This window comes from Halyomorpha halys, unplaced genomic scaffold (assembly GCF_000696795.3).
Source record: "Halyomorpha halys isolate HHAL.00 unplaced genomic scaffold, Hhal_1.1 Scaffold1394.1, whole genome shotgun sequence".
Classification (NCBI taxonomy): domain Eukaryota; kingdom Metazoa; phylum Arthropoda; class Insecta; order Hemiptera; family Pentatomidae; genus Halyomorpha; species Halyomorpha halys.
In genome coordinates, this window is record NW_027108587.1 from 198,154 (window position 1) to 222,733 (window position 24,580).

The 24,580-nt window shown below is 32.5% G+C and overlaps 1 protein-coding gene and 1 long non-coding RNA gene across 16 annotated transcripts in view; one reads left to right on the forward strand and one right to left on the reverse strand.

Annotated features, from left to right (window-relative positions):
* Positions 1–24,580, reverse strand: part of cac (cacophony) — a gene marked incomplete at its 5' end in the record, with an annotated part of 288,903 nt that overhangs the window by 99,874 nt on the left and 164,449 nt on the right.
* Positions 8,282–23,796, forward strand: LOC136795638 (uncharacterized). Its single transcript, XR_010843273.1, has 4 exons — positions 8,282–8,296; positions 8,388–8,612; positions 22,676–22,714; positions 23,664–23,796. It is a non-coding gene; the product is annotated as an uncharacterized lncRNA (long non-coding RNA).

The following is a 24,580-nucleotide window of genomic DNA, read 5'->3' on the forward strand; positions in this document are numbered from 1 at the left end:
ATGAGTAAAATTTAACAACTTATTATGATGCATACTCGTATTTCAAGATTGAAAATCTATTATCATATTACATGGATTGAAAAGCTTGTTTCCGGTGATGTAATATTCTGCCTGCTGTTTATCCTTGCTAAGGAGAGCGCTTTCTGGGAAACAGAGGAAACAATACGACAGGAATAATATTCAGCAGAACTATGTGATTGTTGGAGTATAGTGATGCTCTATGAGAGTATTATAAGATGCATTTCTGCAAATTGAAAAAGGTTCAGACACAAAATAAACGAAAACAAACTGCTAAATTAATAGAGTAGAAGATGACGCCCAGAAAAAATTAATTTTCATTAAGATTAGTGCGAACAGATTTGAAAAATTGCAATACTTTATTTACTAGAACTCTGAGGTAAACTAAAGACATTATACCTCCTAGAATGCAGTTGCTGATAAGCAGGATAAAACAGATGGTACTTAATGATGATTAAATGTTTCAAAAGTAAGTATATTGCCAATTATTACACAGTGAGACTATATTATGCAGAAATACATCAACTCCTTGCTTATGGATCTGAAGCTTGCGCATTACTTAAGGTTGACGAAAACAGACTGTTCATTTTTGAGAGGAAAGCACTACAAAGAATCTTAGCTCCAATCAAAACAGGTAATACATTATACCTGGCGAAGAAGAATAAACGTAAAAATTTACATTCTCTTCAAGGACACGAGTATTAAAAGATTTGTTAATTTTAGGAGGCTGAGTAAGGCAGGGCATGTGGCGACAATAAACGACAGTGAAATCGCGAGAAATTAGTTAAGATCTTCCATCGAACAAGCACAAGAGAAAAAGAACTAGAAACTTGCTGCAAACAGCTGATTGAATGGTTGTATTACAAGATAGAGAAGGCTTTTGGAGGAGGCCCTCATTCAGTGATGGATCGTTGCTCTATCATGTATGTGTCTGTATTTCGAGACAGGAATCCATGAGTAGAAGATTCCAATCTATTATTAAACTTTTGTTAACTCGAATCCAGGATGTACTCATTGCTAGCAACGGGAGACCAGTGGATGTGTACTATAATATCAGTTGTGGTTCAGCTCTAGAGCCTGAAATATTAGATTGTTAGAGAAACAATATTATCTCATTAATGGAAGATTATTGATTGACCGTGTGTGAAGATGAAAGGAATATGGTGCGGGTGCGGTCAAGAAATTTTTAGCTTTTCATTTTAGCTTTGACTGCCGTCAAAATAGCCCTGAAGAAGCCCTGCAACGTGGGGCGAAACGTTGGCTCATTAAATTAGTATATTTCTACTATTTGAGTTTTTCTTGACCGCACCCGGACCATATTCCTTTCATCTCATTAATGGTATGAACATTTACTAAGCAATTTGATCCTCCGTGAGAGTATAATAGAACATCAAAACACATTTTAATTTACAAACATTTTTTGAAAATTGGTGTATTATATTACGTAAATTCTCAGGTATACGAATATTTTATATTATGAAAATTTACTGAAGTGTAATTGAATTATGAAATATCATTAAATTAACAAATAGATTTAAACACCGCTTAGTGGCAACCACACAGGACTAGAGGAAACCACAGATCTGTTTCTATGTGTAACTATCAAATCAGATCTTAATCTGCATTAATATCAAAGGAATTTGACAAACAAAACCCTACTGTAGATCTCACAAACACGTGTTTTTGGAAAATATACTATACTAGTGGAATATCTGGAGATCGGTGGTGACTCGGAATCGTTGAAGACAAAAGTGATTTAAATAATGACTAACTTCTTAATTTTTTCTATTTACCAGAGTCATTGTGAAATAATGGTATGCTGTGTCTCTAAGTAAGAAAATTGAGAAAATTCTGAAATTGAGGTGAAGAAAATCACTTTAATGCAACTGAAAACGGTATCAAAAAGATTGTACCAAATTCCAGAAAATCTATGTTAGGACATTTCATTATTCTACAATACTTTGAGAAAAATTAAAGTGCTGAGATAAGAATATACGAGAAGCCACATGATGAAAATGGTTCAGTAGAGTAGTTTCAAAAAATTCTACAGTTCCTATTTAGATTTTGATATAGTTAATATCGTATAATATCATAGGTTAAATTGTTGGAATTATGTTGTTAGACAAACGAACACAATAAATAGCTTTGTAAAGAAACAAAGGAGCGTTTTGCACAAAATTCTGAGTGTTTTTTAAATTGTGGCTTGTCACATTCTTGTCCCAAGCTACTAATTACATTTTTTAAGTTTAATAATGATATATTCATATCTTAAACTTTGTATAATATAATGAATCTAGTATCAAAAACAATTCCTAACTTTAAATTGCAATGGATTTTTTAATGAACTACTACTTTGTTGAAGAATGCAATTTTTCAGTTAATTTATAAAAGAAAAGATTGCCACTGTAATATAAAACTCGTAAAATAGGATAGTGGAATTTTAACTCTACTCGTTCCTTCGTTTTGTGCATTTTTTGTTTTGTGTAACGTAATTTTCAGGTATATTTGATACAATAATTAATTCTCAATCGCTAAATTTATGTAATATGCTCTCATTATTCAGAGGTTATATCTGTACCTAATTAAAAAAAAGTTTTTTTACACTTTTCCTATGAGTAATGTGGTGTTTGAGGACATTAAATAAAGAGCATATGGTTATTATAATTTTAGTTTTAGCATTATAGTAGTATTTTGAAAATTACCAGAATTATAGAATAAGTTTTTCGTCTGAAATCACATGGATAGCAATTTCTAGGGCCGAAAAAAGTATTGGCTTGAAAAAATGTTTCAACCACAATTTTAAACATAACATATAAATAATGAAGTGCTAACGAATGCCAAAATATCAAAATTAATTCTAATTGGGTGATTTCGAATGTACTCAACCCATACTAAGCCTAAATAGAATATTGATTGATTTCTCGTTCTTTGGTTTTTTTTCATAGTGTTTCCAAAAAACGTTTCTGTAAATTTGAGTTTTCAATGTCGTGATAGGCCGACTTACGGCTCTAGTGCCAAAAAAAAAAAAAAAAAAATGGCTCATCAGTTTCGTTGACAAATGGAAAGATTTTTGGATTCACATGTATGATGATGATTTTCTTCTCCTTATTGATAAAAAAGGGTTTAGTATTAACCAAAATAATCATTAAATCTTAAGTTGGAATGAGTATATTTTAATTATATTTGTGAAATAGCCGGAAAAAATTGTGTTGAAATACGAACAGGAGGTACGTAAGTAGTATCTAATACTGATAATTATTTCTAATTATTAGTTTCTTTTTTTCTGATTTATTGTTCATTTCTTAGTTTATTTATTCCAATCCATTCCTAGTTCTGGGGAAGATAAATTTAAAGAATTGATGAAGCACTTTAAATGAACATTCAAAATATTTTACATTGTTATCATTTGTTTCTGTTGGTTGCCCTAATTTATATTTATTTCTAAGTAATAAAAACATTTTGTGATTAGGATTCTCATAGTGGTGACGGTAGCATTCAAAAACAAAGGAATATAAGTGCAGGTTTTAGAAATAGGTTTGATACTGGTTGTAAAAATAGCGTTATGTATGCCTAATAGTAATAATCTAATTTATGTGGAAATAAAAAGTTGTAATTATCAAAAACCAGTATTATTTATGACTGAGCTGCTAACTGCAGCAATGATCACTAAATATCCAGAGGAGACAGACAAATTGATCGGGAAGATATTTTTAGAGGATAGAGCTGGGGTAGGTGTGCCCTAATAAGAACAAGTGAACAGGCTGACAAATACTCCGCTGCGGCTCCTACGTCACGCCAAAATGGCGCCCACTTCTGTTACGTCACTGACTACGTGAGTCAATACGCCCCCTCCAGGCCACGAGAACCGATTTATGGCCCGTCTCCACATCTTACTCCTGGGGCGTAATTATTCTCCTTGTCAGCATTATTTTACATTTTTATGTTAACTGCATTACTAAAAATTAAAAAAAAAGATGTCAACGGTGCATAAGTGTCACTTCATTATGGTATGAGGTATATATATATATATATATATTTAAAGAAGCAGCACTAAAAGGTTTGGCAAGTTTTAAATAAATGACAAGTTTCGGGATTTTCTAACATATCTTGGTATTTAACAAACTTTTGCTATCTTAAAAATGTTTTGCGATGTGCTATATTTATCTAAAAATATGTAGACAAATTTACAATTACTATTTAAAATATCCAGAGCACCTATTTTTTTTTATTATTAAAAACGTTATTATCTTCCAAATTGTACTCTTATAGTATAAAATGTAATTCATCAATACGTCAAGTATCAAGATATTTTTTATATCCAGATGGATCACAAACAGATGATTGAAATTTTAAGACCGCTTTTTTTTTTTTTGTTTTGTTTTTTACTCTTCCATAAATTTTATTATTTGAAACATCACATGTATACATAATATATACACAATACAAATTAAACAAATGTCCTTTCTATTTTTCTCTTTTAAGACTCTTTTTGCTAATAATTTGTGAAATGTGAGATAAGCAAGGAGGGTGGAAATGGAGTGTTTTATGCCGTTTTCCAATTTTAGGTCCTTTTTAAATATTGCTCGATTTAACTATCTTAAAGTTTTCTCTTCCAGTTTTAAGCAAATATTTCAAAAATGTCTATCTGACCATACAGATACAGTTGTCTTTGTATTACGCAGTGCTTCATGTAACCAAGGGGAAAATGGTTAGTAAACAAAACATTCTGGTTAATGAAGAAGAGCACATAAAGGAACTTGAAGCAAATAAATTATATAAATATTTGGGCATGCAACAGCACCTCAAAATATCCCGAAAAGATAAGCAACAAGAATTTTTAACAATGCTCAAAATTAGGCTACGAAAAGTGCTCAAAACCCAACTAACTGGGAAGAAAAATATCAAGGCCATCAACACCTGGGCTATACCTGCACAGACCAGCCTAAATGAGATGGATCGCCTTGTACGAACAACTCTCACACAAGAACAGACCCACCACCCAATATCTTCTGAAGCTCGCCTATACTTACCTAGAAAAGAAGGAGGACGTGGTTTGATAAATATTAAAGAAGCTTGCCGCCAATATTTCCTCGCAAAAACAATAGGGATTTACAGCGCCATCACAAGGATGGACTCTGGTTTAACTGCACTTAATTTGAGGAAAGGTGTAGAATCAACAATCGTATCACAAAATGAACGACTGGCAGAATAGAAAAGCAAGTTTCTGCATGGGAGATTCTATAGCCGACTGAACGAAGTCTCCATAGACAAAGAGAGATCAGTTGAAGGGTTAAAAACTGGAAGGCTATTCTCCGAGATAGAGGGATTTGTGGTTGCTATTCAAGATCAAGTGATTGCCACGAGATCATATAGGAAGGATGTTTTAAAAGACGCAACAAGTGTCGATTATGCTCAGTAACGAATCAATCCAACATATCACTGGTGGATGTGGAGTGCTGGGTGGCCAAAATTTTGCATCAGGCTCTGGCTGTGAAGTATAACCTAATTGACGATAAAAACCCTTATTACAAGTACCACCCAAATAGACTCCTCCAAAAAGGTTCTCTCAGGCTATATTGGGATGAATCAGTTATTACAGACCATACAGTACGCCATACTAAGCCAGACACCCTTCTATAGACCTAAGAAAAAAGAAAGCGGATCATATTGATGTTAGGATCCCCAACGATAATAATATAAGCTCCACTGTGAGAGAAAAACTGAGGAAATACCAGGAATTGGCGATAGAATTGAAAGAAATATATAAATTGGAAGGTGTTACCACTACTCCATTCATAATATCAACGAATGGTCTCATACCAAAATCAACAGTGGGAGGCATGAATGGTCTGGGGGTGCCTATAGACGTGCTAAGAAAGGCTCAACAGTCAGTTCTCTTAGACACTGCACGTATAGTGCTAAATATGTAAATATTTGAAAAAATAAAATAAATCAACAAAAATATTAAAGTGGTTGGACTTCTAGGTCTCCCACCTCAGATACTCAACCCGCAATAGCGAGAACAACCGACCATAATAATAATAATAATTAAAATTTTTGCTATATTGCTTACTATTTGGGATAAATATTTATCTAAAACTATATATAGAATAAATTTTCATTACCATGTAAAATGTCCTATGCCACTTTTATTCGACTTAAAAAACATTATTATCTACCCTAACAATACTGTTTATTATAAAATACCATTCAGCTGACCTCAAGTGACACACCTAATTTTAAAATGTTTTTTATTTTCAGATGGACGACATTTTTTACTAAAGCAGCCCTTGTAGAGAATAGAATAAAATAAAAAAAACTGGTACCAAGACGAATTTACGATTAATAAAAAACGTCTCTGGGACCCCATGCACCGAATATAGAAGAAAAGTGTAATACATCAGTATTCTAATTCTTGGGGGAAAAATACCCTACAAATCTTAGTGAGGTAGTTTCAGAAGGAATCATGGAACTTCTGGATGAATGACATAAAACCTTTGGGGACAGACTTTTATAGATTTTAAAGGTTTATTGAATTAATGTTTTCATTTAAAGTTTTAGTGATAGCCAAAATATATATGTCTATACATATCAAACAAAAGACTAAACTAATTTCCATCAGTAATAGTGCCCACAGGCCTGTTATAAGATATACTATATCTAGTGTTAGTGCCTTCAAAGGACAGACTGATGAATGATAAATTGACTCTAGATTTTGAGGTTCAATCACGACAATTTGGAGTATACTGCTAGAATGAAATTGAGTATACTGCTCGTCTGAGCCTAACGCAAGTTTTTTGTTAGCAGATCACCTTCAGTAAATATCAAAACGGATTACACAAATGTCTCCCTTAAGAACACTTTATGCATGGACAAATTATACTGGTCATATGAAATAGGGCTTAGTAAGCTGTTGAAGGATTGAGTTTTAAGACAGATGCTTTCAAATGTTAAATAATGAGTGCCTTGCCTTCAGCCTTTTCTGAACACGGGAGAGATAGCAAGGTGAAGAGAAAAATATCTAACCGGAATCGGTTTACAAAAAAAAAAAAATATATTTCTTAAAAACCATGACAAAAATATGTATTTTAATATGTTAAATATAGCATATTTTTTGAGTCAAAATATCGAGAATATATATTTCTTTAAAATGGTACCGTCGTGTGTTCTCTGTCAAAGAAAAACGAAATAAGTAAAACCGAAATAGTGCGTGATATTTCATAGTATTTCAACGTTGATGTTAATTGACAAGCTGTTTTGTATGAAGACAATTAATTTAATGGAATCAATAGAGGAAGCATTAATAAATGAAGATATTATTTTACCAACAAAAGATGCTAGGAAAAATTAAATTTAATATTTATTTATTCCTAATTTAGGCCGGGAAACTCAAGTTTGGTCTTTTTGGAAACTAAATGAATTTAAGGTTTAGACAAATTAAACAAGGTATTATTTGCAAAGAAATATTTAGTGTATTATATATAAATTTCTTTAAAATTTATTTTTTGTAATACACTACTGTAACAAAAAACCACGTCTAGTAAATTAATGTAAGATCATAATGGAGTAATTCAGGCAAGCAGAGAAACTACCAATTGGTCGAGGTCATCTTCTTTTCAAGCTCCTCGGAGGAATGGAAGAAGAAGCAAGGTCGGAAACTAGTGGGTTTTGGTGGTTAGGGAGTTTATAATAGGAGGATTAATATCTGATTCGGGCTGGAGAGGATACATATGGAACATTAAGGTCTGTATGGATGATTTTATTTGTGACAAAGAAAGGAATATTGAGGATTTTAAGAAGGGTTTTGGACTGTAAGGAATACGAGAGGAATTTGAAGGTTATAAAATGTAACATATCCTCTTCATAGAATGGTGAACAAATCTGTAGATTAAAAAGCTTACTAGGTAAATTCCCATAATCATTGTCATGACAACTTTATACCTTCTAATGCAGAACACAAAATATTCCATAAGTTTCAGTATTGTATGAAATGTAAATTTTTGTGAAATCCAATGGTCAAATAAAAAAAAAAATGACACATGTGAAATTTTAATGCCGTTTAAATAAATGTATTGGTGTTTTGATACTGTAACTTAAAAACGTATGCAAAAAATAAGATGTCATTTTATAGGTTATTATTTTAAAAATTAATTTGTATTTCAAAGGGTTAATAACAGATTATAATAATCAGTAATATTGTTGTACTGCTACACAATACTACATTTTCCTTATATATTCCTTGTTAGCATTGCTTTTCTTTCTGTATCCTACAGAAATTGTGAGTAAGCTATCCTCTAATTGGTAGGAGTTCATTTAAAAATACCTGATAATTAATATTTTTTTCCTTTCTACAATGCTTTAACATTTAGAGGAGAAACCAAGGGTTTCACAGCTGGTCCTATCATTATCATATGATTCGGTCTTAACCGCTAAGGTAACCCCCCTTTGTTGGGCTTAGCCTAACCAAACATGTCTCGGAAATCTTGGAAGGTTCGATGACTAAATTACATTGTACAGATTAATCAGAAGATGACGAAAATGTGTAAAAGGCGTAGCACAGATTTGTTTTATCACTTTAGAACTGAGTCAAACATGTAAGTAATAACATGTTAACTATGTAGCTATGTAACTAATTTGATTCTTTGGATTAGAGCGTTTGCATGTAATAATTTTACTGGTTCTAAAAACTTCTACAAATACAATGAATCAGTGGCATACAGTATATGGATTAAATTATATAATATGATATTATCATTAAAAATATACAGATTACGACGGTTCAATCCTTCCATCCTAATATCGATTTTCAAAAATATTGAAACCTAAATTTAAATCGATTTCATTTCTAGTTTTGGAAGGTTATAAGGTAGTCATACATTTTTTTTTTCTCACTTCCAAAATTGGGAAAGCAATCATGCAGAAGATGAAAATAATGTCTGCAGATTCAAAAATAATTGAGGAAAAAACTTCATTCCTGAATTTTTCAAATTTATTTAATGGACTAATTTGAAAATTGTAAACAATTTTGTCCCGTGTGATTAAAATGGGAAATATAATTGCATAAACCAAAACTAGATTGGTGTGTGACGTGTTACTAAGTTAAAATAGCAGATATTAAAAGTGTTGTTGTTAAGTAGTGACGGTAAAAATACTGAAGGGATTAGGGAAGAAGGATACTTGCGATATTCTGTCTTATCAATACTCTCCGTACGATACTTGCGATATTTGTATCGACACTGTAACGAAGTTTTTTCCTGATACATTCGTCCTGTAAACGTGTTTATTTCATTCTGTTTTATTTGTTAATGATAAATTAAAAATTGATGATTAACTTATAAGTTATGTTTATTTGATTTAAGTTCGGATTTTGATTCAGACTGAGACGCTGAACAGCTTTAACTACTTTCATTGAAAACCAAGAGTCTCAAATCCCCAAATAACTTTTATCGTTGAAATATCAATAATAATCTTTTGTCACATACTGTAATATCAATATTTGTTTTTTGATGATATATTTTATAGAAGGTCTATATTCTATTATTGTTAACGCATTTTCAAAAGAATTTGTAGGGTTAACACAAATTCAGTAATAAGTCCATGAACATATATAAATGAAGAAAGCAACAAATCTAAGCAGTTAAGTTAAGGTTAGCTCTCTTGTAGTTATCCAACTTCCAAGAATACTGGAATTCCTAAATTCCTGTTTGCTCCTTGATGTTCCTCTGCTATCTGTGTGTCTCCTGTTGAAGGCTATTGCAGAGCCTCCTGGACCTTTAGTTAGTGGACAGGTTAGTGGTTTATTACCTTACTTTAGACAAGGGTTTGTTTAGAGTAATTCGTTAGACTTTAGTCAGCACTGCGGCCGCAACCAGCTGCTTGCAGCCTGCCGGCTTCAGTCAGCACTGCGGCCGCAACCAGCTGCTTGCAGCCAGCCGGCTTCAGTCAGCTGTCCGTCGGAATCAACCAAGGCCCACTCGCAACCTAACCCTTGCACCTCAGCCACCCCTGGAGAAGCAGCAGTCCACACCCCTATGGATCTTGGGGAACACAGAGGAGCCAAGAGACTGAATGAAGAAAAGGACTGGGAGACTGCTAGCGGTAGAAACTGCTTTAAACCGCGCAAAGCAACGGAAGACTGAGTTCCAACTCAGGGATGATAACACATTCCTAGGATTAACCGTCGAAGAGCCCAAGCCCAGGCCTCCCCCACCAGTTATAATCGCACCAGCGGTATCGCTTATATCACTGAAGCAGATGGTGGCAACAGTTGGGGTAAGCAAGTTCACCACCAACAACTCTGAAAGGGAGACTAGACTCTACCTTACCACCGAAGCAGGCCACACCACTGCCATTGAACTATTTAAAAACATGATAATGTGCGGTATCACACGTTCGCACCTAGGGGGACGAAACGATCAAAGAAATTCGTGTTGCACGGATTTGACATTAACCACCCCATAGAAGAGATAACAGAAGAGCTAAAAACTCGCCTACGTCCCATTCTGAAGCCACGGAGGCTCATAATTCAACCAACTAGAGTCTGTACTACGAAGCGTCAAAGGGAACAAGGCGTCAGGACTGGACGGAATCCCGTATGTACTCATGAAGATGCTTCCTGATGCTTCCTACTCAACATCTTTAACTCGTGCATTCGGATTTCATACTTTCCCACCGCATGGAAACGAGCTATTGTAGTACCTCTACCCAAACCGGGGAAGAAGGGAGACTCGACCGAGCACTATCTTCCGATCAGCCTCCTCTCGGACATGAGTAAGGTGTTTGAACGGCTCATCAACCACCACCTGATGGAACACTGCAGAGAGGAAAATGTCATCCCACCACAGCAGACCAGATTCCAACAGGGAGTCGCCTGTGAGCACCACCTGGCGAAGCTCCAAGCACACACCAGAGGGCAGATGAAGAAAAACTGTCCGACGGCCTTCCTCTCACTAGATTGCTGCCAAGCCTTCGAGAGTGTTTCCCACCCGCTTCTACTCCAGCGACTGGAGAAATTCAAGTTTCCCACCACCCTATGCCGACTCATCGGAAGCTACCTTAGTGGAAGATCCCTCGTCGTACGGGTTGGCGAGAGCCTCTCCTCTCCAGTCCCATCACCTGCGGAGTACCTCAGGGGTCGGTACTAGGTCCAGTACTATTTGTCGTCTTTACGGCACCTATAGTAGCCATTGAACACCAAAAGGCAGTGGTAGCAGCCTAATTATTTTTAATGCCAAGACAGCCTTAAGCCACGCTCAAGAAGCTGCAGCCACCATCACTAATGCGCTTAAAAGTATTGGGATTAGGGTGAACCCCGGCAAAACGGGCGCTATCGTGATGTCGTTCCAAAAAGGAAAGAAGCCACTGCCTACCACCTTCAAAGTGGATGAAGTCGACTAGCGAATCTCCAATTCCATTCTCTACCTGGGCGTCACACTGGATAGGCACCTCACCTTCTCCAGTCACGTTCGGGAGAGACTTAAGCTGGCCGGCCAGAAGAGCTACAGGCTCTTCCATCTCCTGAAATCCCCGCAACTTTCACTAAGGCTGAAGCTGCAAATCTACAAGGCGATATTCCGCCCGACTCTGCTCTATGGTGCACCCCTGTTGCGTCACCTCTACCAAACCACGCTTGAAAAGCTGCAGAGCTATCAGAATTCCGTCCTCCGGCGAATCGTCCGTGGAACAACTCTACAAAGGGCCAGAAACACCAACATCACCAGCCGGAATGGCCCCTCCCCATTTCTTGTAAGCCCCCCAGCTATCATGCCACCAATGTATAACCGCCTTCAGCGGACTATGTTTGCTCATCTTATAATGCCATACGGCAAACGAAGATATAATGTATTGCATTATGTTATTATGTATTCTGTAACCATATAAAAAATAAAGAGTTTACTTTATTATAATTGTACACCTCAAAACTTAAAAATAATTTATTGAACTAATTAAAACATTTCAATTATAGACAGTTCAACAGGACATTTCAGATATATTACTAAAATTAATGAATAAATTAAAGATACCCAAAATATGGATTTATAAAACATATTCAAAAATATATAAACATTAGGAAACCATATATTTTTAACTTAATATTAATTTTTTTAATTTTATAAAAAATAATTTGTATTTTAGAGTAATAATATTTCTATGTTGATATAGATATCTAGTTGATAACCAATATAAATGTATATATTTAACATTTGATATCCCATCATTATTAAAGGAACCTGAAATCATTATGAAAACTGAAGCATATTCGTGTTGCCTAGGGTACGTGGAGATGGTGGGCAGCCCTACTATCCAATATTTATTTATTACAAAAAATCTTACAATTATATTTGCCAAATTTATCACTCGATTTCAGTTAACAACCGTAATTAAAATTTTTAGTTGACGAAACATTTATCACTGTTACGAGTAGGTACATAATAGAATCTCACAATACAACAAAATAATAATAAAACTGGTTCTGCGAGTAATTCGACCACTGTGAATCAAATTTCTGGAACACATAACAGACGAGTTTTCAGTAAATATTATATAAAAAACGTTAATTAAAATCCTATACTAATTGCTGAAAACGATATCGGCAAAGAGAACCTTTAAAAAACCTAAAAAAAATAATCAGGCCTTCGCAAAGGAAGGTTTTAGGATTGCGCTAAAATATGTTCAAAGACATGAAGTTGAATCAGTGAATATAAAATCAATGGCTGGAAATGCATTGATGCTTAAGAGATAGTAAGACAAATCGGTGAGATCCCGGGATTCTGGATTACAAAAAAAAAATATTTTTTTTTTCCACCTCACCATATTAATACACAATAAATGCGAAAAACGAAATTTTCTTAATATTTAAAAATATATATATGTTAACATAAAAATTGTTACATATATTATAGGAGACGGCTAGGAGTGCTGTCAAGAATAAATAATAAATAGTTTTCAACTATTTATTTATTGCTAATTTATTTACTATTTATTTCGACCCCCAATGTAGGTAACCCCTTGTAAACAAAGGGGCTGATAGTTTAGTCCTGCTGTAATGAGTGTATATGTAAACAAAGGGGCTGATAGTTTAGTCCTGCTGTGATGAGTGGATACGTAAACAAAGGGGCTGATAGTTTAGTCCTGCTGTGATGAGTAGATATGTAAACAAAGGGGCTCATAGTTGAAAAAATTTTCATATTTTTTTAATATACATAATTACACTTTTATTTATAATTAACAAATATAATTACATATTTTATAAATCTATGCAATTACGTAAACTGTTTTCTGATCAATTATATTATATTTTTAAAAGATACATATCAAGACTTTGAAGAGACAAAATAATATATTTTTTTAAATATTTGAAACATTAAAATATTCGGTCTTATCTAAATCCGATATTTTAATTAACCTACCCCTCTAGTACTAAGGTGGTCTGATTAGCAAGATTTAAATATTTTTGAATATTAAGTCTTATCCGTATATTTCTAAGTGATTATTTTGGGTTGGAAAATTCTACACTTTTACCTTCTCTCTTCTTCGTAGTTCTGCCTACTGGAAAAAGGTGAAGACATGTTTCCATCTAATAACTTTTCGCTCAAATATGTAATTAATCCTGTTTTTACTTCCTATTTCAATTAATGAAGTAATCTTTTAAGTGAACATTTAATAAAAACTATGAATCTCTGGCTGCTGAAGAATAATCTAGGATCTGGTGTATAACGATCCGATATACCGATCAAATTTCTTTATAAGTAACTCCAAACTCTTGTTGAACTCTCCCAATATTAGAAAGTGATCAAAGGACTCTCCAGTAGGCAGTGAGGGAGGGTAATTTAAATAAGACAGCTAGGAGATGGGGTAGGGGATGAGCTAGGGGGATGGAACCGATGGGTTGGCAGGTGACGAGGGTGGCAGGGTGCTCCCTGACCTTGAGCGGTCCTCGGTCACTGAACCACTATCGATCCCTCCGGCACTACCGCGCCCTAGCTCTTGTAGGGCCAGGGCCATCCTTGTCTTCGGTCGGTGGGCAGGTATGATAAGTAATATTAGATTGTGAGGGAGAAGTTGGTCCCGTATGGTGTGGACAGGATTCTTCATAAATTTTTATCAAAATAAAGGACACGTTAAGAGCAACAAACCAGTTTATAATGACCAGTGATTCCCAAGCATTAGAACTGAGCGGACCACTAAGCCGAAAACGGGACCATGTCCGGCCCATCCCCACTCACAAGGGAACAGTCCTTTGCTTAGTCCTTGAAAATTAGGTTACTTAATAGTGCATTTGAACCAATTTTATTGTTCATTTGCCTGTTAAAATCTTTCAGCTAGCACCTGAACATCGGGAAAAAGATACAATGAAGTAGTAATAACAAAAAATCATCACGAAAAGAGATCAGACCAACGGTCTGCGGAATACAACTTGTGAATTACTGCTATAAACTATCGGATCTTAGCCCAATTCTCGACAGAAAAGGAAAATAATTGATACATTCAGTTGAATAATTAACGATTTCTCAAAAAAATATTTAAAACCTAAAAACCCTTTCGTACCTGAAGCAGACAAAATTTACCTAACAAAGCTTTAGAAATGAAATTAAAGAAACAGTCAACATCGGTAAATTAGTTTTATTTCTAAAATCATAAGCTATTAATTTATTTTGAAATTATCACTCGTGGAGAAACAGATTCTCCAACTGCAAAATATTATATTCAAATAAATATTAATTAAGTTTATTTTAAAATTGGTTGAGAATCGGATCAGGGGTTTTCAAAAAGTGTCAGTATTCAATCATGTTTTCTCAAAATTGATGGTTCGATAAAAATATTCCTGACAAATAATTAAGTCGAGCAAAGTGTTAATATCCGGTGCTTTTGGTTTATCAGATGAATCATGATCTAATATATTAGGTGATTAGATGGCACGACAAGACTGTTTTCTTGTTTAAGAATTAGGACAGATATTTTTGAAGATGAGGAAATCTTTGATGACCTGTGCTTGCACATGTGTTTTGTACTTACAGTGCTCGAGGCAACAGCTCAGAAGCTGAGAGGAAATGCTCTTGTCCGTGAACCTTTCTATGTTACTCATAGACTCGATTGAAAATGTCTACAATTTTAAAAGACAGACGCTAATGTGTACTTTAACTATGTAAGCTTATAGAATAAGTAATACATAATTGAGTAATTAAAGAAAATAGTGAAAATAAAAAATTCTATCGAATTAACTGCTGCACAGGAGACGTTGGTATATTAATTCCATTAACATAAAATCAGACAAGGTTATCAGGGAGTGGGAAAAATAATAATAATACAATTCAATACTTGTCGCAACCTCTTTTTTTTTTTTTTTTTTTTTTTTTTTTTTTAAAAAACGATAATATATTTCTTCATAAACAAGTGTCATTCCAATATTTGTATAGCTCTACATATCTGATATTTCTTTTTAATTATGTTTTTACGAAATATATTATTTTGATATATTGCATTTGACATGGCATCTTAAATATCTTGAAATTAAGTTCAGTATTTACATTTGTGAATGGTATAGCTTCCTCGCCATTTCTATTGGATAGTGAGGCACATAATATTACTTATATTTAAAATACTAAGTGTGTAAAATAATTTTTAATAAATTTCATTTGTCATTTCATTGAAAAAAACAAAGGAACGAAGTGTGTTTGAAAAATTTCCGTGAAGTATTAGTCCAGTCAAATTAAACACATAACCAAACAAAAAAAAATATAGATATATAAAAAAGGTACCTTCCCTATATTGTTTAATACCACCAGAACATTTTGTCCTAAAAACCCCCACGGATTTGTGCGTAGGGTTGTAGTTTGATGTGAAAGAGTAAAAAAAGTATAATTCACCAGTTTTATTTATTTATTTTTTTATGTTGTAAAGAAAGAAGTTTGAAGATAAATTTATTGTTCTCATAATTGAACTATTAATAATTTACTGCTAGTGTGATTATGTAACTTTTTTTATAAACGAATTTTTCTGAGATATGGAGGAAAAAAATCATTCCACTCTAATTAGACAGACCCTTACGTTTAAAAACTAAAACAATGACTAGTGTTTTAGTGCATAACGTGCGATAATGTCCTATAGGTTTACGTGGGGTTTGGAATGGAGGAGAAGTGAACGCGGTAAAAACCTTGTGTTTTATCTGTTGTTACCTTATATTTCGAAAATTATTGGATTTGGTGAAATTAGTTCTATACAGAATTAAACTACATTAAATTTCCTAAAAAAAAGTTGGGTCACCCAAGAGCAAACCCAAGCATTTGAGCAGGATTAAGGTTGCTGAAATGCGGCTTTTCGAAGAACATTGGGCAAAACTAGGAGAGACAGGCTAAGAAATGAAAGAATAAGAGAAGAACTTCAGATCTCCTCAGCGAAATGAGTGATTGAACACCGACAGCTCCGATGGTATGGACACGTCTGTAGAATGGGGGAAGAAAGAGTGCCAAGAACATGTATAGAGGCGAGGCCGAAATAGAAGGAGCTATATAGAGCATATCCAACGTCTGGAAAGAGGAAAAACGCTGGCTCAGATGAAGATGCTTGCCATGGTCAGAGATGTGCGGACCAATTGGATAGAGGCTCCTCTACGCTGAAAGGCATTAAGGAGAAAGAGAAAGAAGAAGAAGAAATCTATAAAACTGGCCATATAACATTTTTCCAAAACTATTTATTTTCCGATCTTTGAAAGGGACAAATATTGCTAATCGGCTGATTAGTATATTGTATATTAGTATATTGATATGCGGCTGCATAGTGTGATGTCAGTAAATCAAGGCAGAAAATTGCACATAAAAACTAATTGGATCCATATCTCAAAAACTACTATGTGATTTCACAGCTCACAATAACAAGTTCATTTGCTAATCACTGTTTGCCCTAAAACATAATAAGTTATATTCTTATGCGTATCCAGGCATTTAATACGAATTAACTTAATACGAATTTAATTATCAAACAATTAACGATAGTTTTCATTTAGGAGCATATTTTGGGCCTAAGAACATGCCCATTTTTTGAATTTATTTTTTAAATCATCACTGAAAATTTTCTACAAAGAATCATCCGAAATCACGAATTGAAGAAATAAGATAAGAAAGCTCTAAGAATTCCAATTGAATTTTGAATCATTTATTTAGACTGTGATGATCAAACTAATTTTTTTTGCTAACAATTTTTTTTATTGCTGCTGTAGAATTGTGAATAATATAATTTTTTATTTTAAAAGAGTGATATCATAGCAGCTTTGATATATTGATCAGATGGGTAGTAATGGGATATGGAAGGACATTCCAACAACTATTCCCATTTTTTTTTTTAATAGTTTATTTATTGTTATTTACAACTATATAAAAACATATACAACAACTAAATTTGCTGTAGGTGATATAATGGCATGATACAAACATGTGGAGAACCTACCCATTGATAGAACTCCAACTTCCCAGACGTGATTTCCAAATCATTATTCTCGGGAGGAGATCTGTCTAATAACTTATTTTTAGTCATATTCTAGTATTGATGGATTTGTTAGCCCTATCTTTTATGTCATATCTGCACTGATAAGTTTAAAGGATTAAGATCCATATTCTTGATTTTCAAGGATACGAAAAATAAAGTTCAAAAATTCTGTATAAAAACTTATCCTAACACAATTTAAATAATTTATATTAATCGATAGAGGATTCTTTTCTGATTGTGAATATGTAATTTTTTACGAGTACATTTTTAAAAAAATGTAATCCTTTATACTTATCAATACAGAGTTATCAAGTGGGGATTAGTATGAGTTTGACGATTACTGATTGGTTTTTGTTGAATTATTTATATTTGTCTTAATATTTTCGATTGAAAAGATAGAGATTTTTTTTTTTTGCAAGCGCTTCTTGTTTGCTGGACCTTAACTCTGTGAGGCGTTTGTTCAAGTGGGTTTAAGCATACATATTTAGTTTCTGTTTAATATCCAGTTTCCAAAATAGAATAAAATAAATGATAGAAAACTGTTACTAGCTGGCTGTAAATTAAGAAGGAATAAAACATAAATCAAGAAAAATTAATACAACTCACTTGGAACACCTGCTATTGTTTCGAAAAGAACTTCATTTATCCCTTTACGTAACTATCGTTTTCCACTTATTTTATGGAATAATATATTGTACCCTTTGCCGCGAAATAGGGTTCATGCTGATGGCCTATGTGAGTGATGATTCATATGAGTGAGTAATGATCATTTCATGCATCATCTCCAGTCACAAATGTCAACATTTGAAAAATGGCGCTAGAATTGGAAGATTAAGATTAATCGCAACAAATCCCAGGGACATGCCTTAATCGGAAATCCTACAAATCAAGCCATTCCTTTCTTTATAAATAATAATAAGTAAATCGGTAAATATTCGTTAAATTAATGAACTAAATCTCGATACGATAATCCTAAGAACTCATCACGTAAAATTAAAGTGAAATCGATGTCGACTACTTAAGTTCACTCTACGAATTCTCTATACCTACAATTTATTAATTTATTTAATATAAATTTATTACGTTACATAAATTTTTAAATTGATTCTATACATCTATAAAATATCATATATTATATATAACATAAAATGAAATACTTCTAGTTAAGAGGAAGAGAATAAACCATCACTATTTTCTAATATATTATATCTTAAAGAAACTTGTGTTAATATTAATATTCTATTAATGTTGTATTAACTAGGGATATACCCTCTATATATTAGTAAAAAATGATATATGCCTAAATATAAGGATTCAAATGTCAAAAGTTTAGAGCTACTTGTTGTTGCATTAGGGAGGAGAGAGAAATACTTTATTCATCTATGCAGCCCAAATACATCAGGTTGATACATCACACAGCATACTAATCAATCCGTAATCGGACATATATAAATTACATATAATTACATGCTATAATAAAATAGAAATAAAACAGTTTTTTCCCTAGTTTCCTTTTACAATCAATTTCAGTCTATACACCAACTAAAAATATTTCAATTCATTCCTGTTTTTCTTTCCCTTTTCTGTTCCTTCAATTTTACCATTTCACAACGTTTACTTCACCCGATTAACAAATTCACTCTAAATATGAGTAATATTTAAATTAAAAATTAAAAACTATAAATCAATTTGTTTTAGCAAATATCATGAAAACTACTATTCCTACGAAGATAAAGGTCATAAACTTCTTTATAGTCCATTAAACTAGCTTTAATTTGAGTGCTAATAGACATCTGTACGTCACATAGTTCCTGAGATATAGATTTCTCAAAATAAATTAACTAACTACTGATCATTCAGTAGATTTTTAAGAAATTTAGCTTTTTAAAAGGTTATATCTCGAGAACCATTAGACTTAAATAGCTCTTTTAGGGCTAATATTTCAGCAAATTTACTCTTCTTTAAATAATGTTCTCTTGGATTTTCTAGTGTTGTTGGTAGTTTTTAAGATATAGAGCTCCGAATGAAAAATCAATGCTTTTTTAAGGTTTTGAAACAGCCGCCATTTTTTAATCCCCCTACCTATACTTGGCAGACTCTTAAATTTGACTAGTAATTATACATAGTTTTTATTGAAGTAATAAAAAATTGGGGTGAGATAACTGTCTTTTTTTCTTCCCGGCTCTTGTACTATTATGACACCTCCAAGTCCAAAAAATTAAATAACGTTTTTTTTCTGACTTCGATTATACTTCAGAGATTCTCAAGGATAAATCATTACTGTTTATTTATTTTTTTTATAGTTGGTATGTTTTTTTTTTTACATGAATCTACGAGGTTTCGCATCTGAAATATGATTAGCACTATTTGCTCAAATGATGGTACATCTGACAAAACAAATTTTTTGGTTTTATTTTTAAATTAAAGAGTTCAAAATATATTATCGGAGAGAGGGGTTTCTTTGTTTACTCTGGTTCCTTTACAGGCACAGTCTACCAAAGCTAGTAGGGCTCTAAAAAAGTATTTCCAGACGTAATATCCCCTGGAATACAAAATAGAATAATTTCTTAATTTTTGTCAAATGCGTTACTATGCAAGCAAAGCAGAGATGTATGCAATCCTGTTTCGGGTTTTCTAGTGTTGATTTGCGAATAGAAGTCTTCGTGAAATTACTTTAATTATGTTCATACAATTTCTTATCGAATGTCAAATTCTATAAATAGATTGTCAAATATATTGAATAGAGACAAATAAGTATATTTTAAGAAACTACCACGAAACTGAAAACATTATTTCTTTGTTGGAAGATAGTCTAGGGGGCGATCCATAAAGGTATCAAAATAGGAAAAGAAAACTGTTTATTGTTAATCAACGTTTCGCCCCACTTTGCAGGGCTTTGTCAGGGCTAAACAAACAAGACTATTTGTATTTTGTTTTTTCATTTAGCCCTGACGAAGCCCTGCAAAATGGGGCAAAATGTTTGTTAACAGTAAATAGTTTTCTTTTACTATTTTGATTCCTTTATTGACCGCCACCAGAACTATCTACTTCATAGGTCAACAATCTTCTTCCAACATTATTTCTTGTTTTCATTTATATTTTCAACATTTTTTGGCTGGATGAATCTCCTCCAAGGTTACTTTACTGGTAAGGGATTTATATAATCTAATTTAGATCTTATGTCGGTAAATAATTAACCAATTAATATAAATACCTAGAAGCAAGCAGAAAATATATAGCATATATAATATAATATAAATTGGGAAGAGAACCATTGTATGGTAGTATATAGGAACATGTAAGCGACGCGATACAGGATGGAATCAGTAGGGCATAATAAGACACGATGTCATGACTAGGAGTCACGTGAAAAAATGCTTTGCGATCAATTAAGCTCGAAACTCTAATACTGCACATTCGTTAACTTTTGATTCCCTCTCTGCAAAAATATTATACTTTTTATGAGAACAGGCTTGAGGCATTCCTTTATTTTCGATACCAGTAATTTAGAATCGATTCGTTCGAAATATTTAATTTTTTGAAGAATCAAAATGTATTGGCACCGAAAGAAAGTATTCCGGTTAAAATAAAAAAAATAACTATCAAACTTCTTTTTTTTTATAATATAGATTATTCCATTCTTTTCTAAGAAACATTCTGCACATTGGAGATTTATTATAACAAAGCTTGGTTTATTTATGTGTAAGAGTGTATTATTTATTTATTATTTTTTTTATCGCCATATATTTATGAAAATATCTCTGTATAAAAAAATATTTACTAGCAGAATTGTACTTTTTTTGTGTATAATTATTATAAGTTTCATATTTTACTTTTGCATTTGGTAATATCTAGATTTATTATTATTATTTTTAAGTCACATATATATTAATTTTCATTTTTTTATTTGTAACTTATTCATTGTAATATTAAACTGAACCCAGTTTATGTATATCTCATGGTATATTATGTGGAACCCAATATGCCAGCTCAGTATGGAGCTTTCAAGATCTCCCTCCAATTATAACAAACATCCCATCTAACTTTTAAGAGATAACAAAAAAAGCACATTACCTTTGACTAAATTAATATATTTTTAGTTTTGTTACAAAAAATCTTTCATTAAGGACTAAGGAATGATTCATTGCCATCTTCATCAGTAGCAACAATCAGATTTAGTCAGAAAGATTTTTTTTATACTGGAAAATTGTATTATTAAATCATATAGGTAAAACCTTTTTTAGGGAAAGCCCTTCAAATATAAAAGTAAATAATTAATATCTATTAATATTTAAGTAAAGGATAAAAAATCGATGTGATTACTAGATTTCGAGTTTTCAAACTATCGCCAAATAATTAAACAGTAGGCGTTTCGTCGATTCAGGCGAGGACTGTAAATATTTAACAAATAATATAATATATAAATATTTAACGTCTAATGATAAAATGTTGTACAACTCTCATCAAGTGATCAATACAACATACTGTACAGGAAATTTGTTTGGGATTTATATGTAGAGTTATGATCATTAAGTGCTTGAATGTCTTGGTGTGATTGATGAGTTGTCTCTGATGTGCCTATTCCTTCTGTTGATGCGAGATGTGCTAAATATTTTTCCGTTCCAGGTAATATTCTGTACAGATGATTCTTAAAATAGTGAAACGTCAACTGGAAAGCCATTTTCCAGTTTTAAGAGATTTAATTTAATTAGGCCAATTTTGTAGTAATGATTAATTATTTTTATAAATAAGGGAAGAGGAATGCAATATAAAATCATATTTAATGCTCAAGAGATCATCTTAAAGGCTTGGTATTATTATTTGATATTAGGTTCAGCTTAACCACTTCTATGGAAAAAAAAAGATTTTTCTTCCTCCTAAAATCCGGCATGTTTCTTCCTATTCCACCTTAAAACCAAACTTTCTTACAATCTGTGGGCTATGGTAGCTTGTATTTAGAATTATTTTTAAAATGATTAGATTTAGTAATGAGGACAATGATACTAAAACCCTAATAGTTTGAAAGTCATCAATTAACAAAGCAGTGTAGTTCTAGTTCCATAATACTATAGAAATAATTTAAATAAAATAGTGCTTCAAACTAGTAAAATATAAATATATAAAATAAAATAAAAATTAAAAGTGATTATTACTTACAATTATTACATTGATTCAGGGCAGGAGGAAACCATGCATCTTGGAGAGACATCATTAAGTAAGTATTTATCTTAAATTTTTATTATATTTTGTGGATTTGATTTAGTTTATGTTTTGTTTTAGAATTTTTGAATATGCATGTACAATTGTTGATTCTAATATTTATATATAATTCAAATCAAAGGCTCATGAATGGTAAAGATACGAATTATTTAATGATACCGTGTTCATTTGACATATTTACTATTATTTAAATTTACTCGAGTATGTGTTCAACGGAAATCGTCACTATGTCGTTTTAGGATATATAACTTGGATGTATTCCAAGTTCATTTATTTTACTATTCATTTATTACATTATAAGCCGCATTTTATTATAACTATTGTAGTTTTTCGTTTAGATATTGTTTATTAACATACTTAAAAAACGATTTAGCTGGTCTTAACACGTGCTTTTTATTGTTAAATCTCGTTTCAAATTCAAAGTCTACGTGAGAAAATGATTTTTATAAATTGGAAATCATCACCAATTGTAGAACGAAATGAAGAAGCATAGTGTGCAGGGTGGTGCTTTTTTGAGGCGAACCAATCAGTTTTAAGTCCTAGTGTACTAACTTTACAACAAAATATTGGATCTGTCTGGATGGGAACCTTGTTTTGACAGGGACTTCATATGTCCAATCAACACTAAGACGGATTATCTGACATTATGGAAATGGTAAATCAGGTAAATGCAACACAAGACTGCATCTCTTCTCGGATATCCTGTAAATTATTCGATAATGTCTGTCACGCACTAAGCACTTCGGAGGATTTATTTTATTTTAGTTAGTTTCGATACAAAATTTCTGTCAAATATATTAGAAATCATAAAGTTAATGTTGTTATTAAAATGATTCTAGAATTTTTCACTTCACCTCATTAGAAAATAAGTATTAATAAGTAACTGACATTTAAATTTAGTAATTGATTTTAAACTAATCAATTTGATTAATCTTTTGTTTTAGGCCAATTAATAAATTACTGCATGGGTTGATAGCTCCATCACCGCAATAATGGCAGGATGGCAGGTCAGAAAATATATTTTAATGATTGTTGGATTATTATAATAACAAAATGGCAGTAGGAACAGTCAAGTTGTATTCTATCACATATATAACATATATTTTCAAGATTAGCAATAGTTTAAGTATGTATAAAATATTATAATTATTTAAAAAACATAGATGTGATGACTCCTTATCAGGTATGTCCAATACCCACCTAGAGGTGGTATACCACCTAGGTCCATATACGGCTGACTCCAGGGAAGGAAATATAGATCGACGAGAGCTTTTTATAATCCGTGAATCTAGACCAATGTCAATGTCCATGAACCTGTACGAGTAGATGTAAATGACATTGAAATATGGAAACTATTGTATATAGTAACGTGAGGTTAGGTTACCACCTCCTGGCTACCACTGATCTCGCAAGCAATGATGTCTGTAAAAAACCACATTGCGTGGTAAAAGATCTTCATGAACGACAGTGCCAAACGAAATATATAATATAACTTCATCATTTTAGATGGCTACGAAGGAACAAATATTTCAGCAACAGAGGCAGCCAGAAGCAAGAGAGCTTACGCTCTCATTAAACTTTTAAAAGTTAACGCTGTCAAAACAATTAAGAAGAACTAGCAGACTGATAGCAGAAACAGTATGTAAAATGCTTCGATCAAATCCTTTCAGTCTACACAATACATATATAATAATGATAATATTATTATTATTTATTTATTCTGGGATTGATCCCTTTAGAGTAATATTACAGACATCAAAATTAGGCTTTAGAGCTTTAGAGTAAAATACAAAATAAAAATGAAATTATGAACCATTATAAAATATAATGAAAAGATAAAAATGAACAACAATAATTAAAA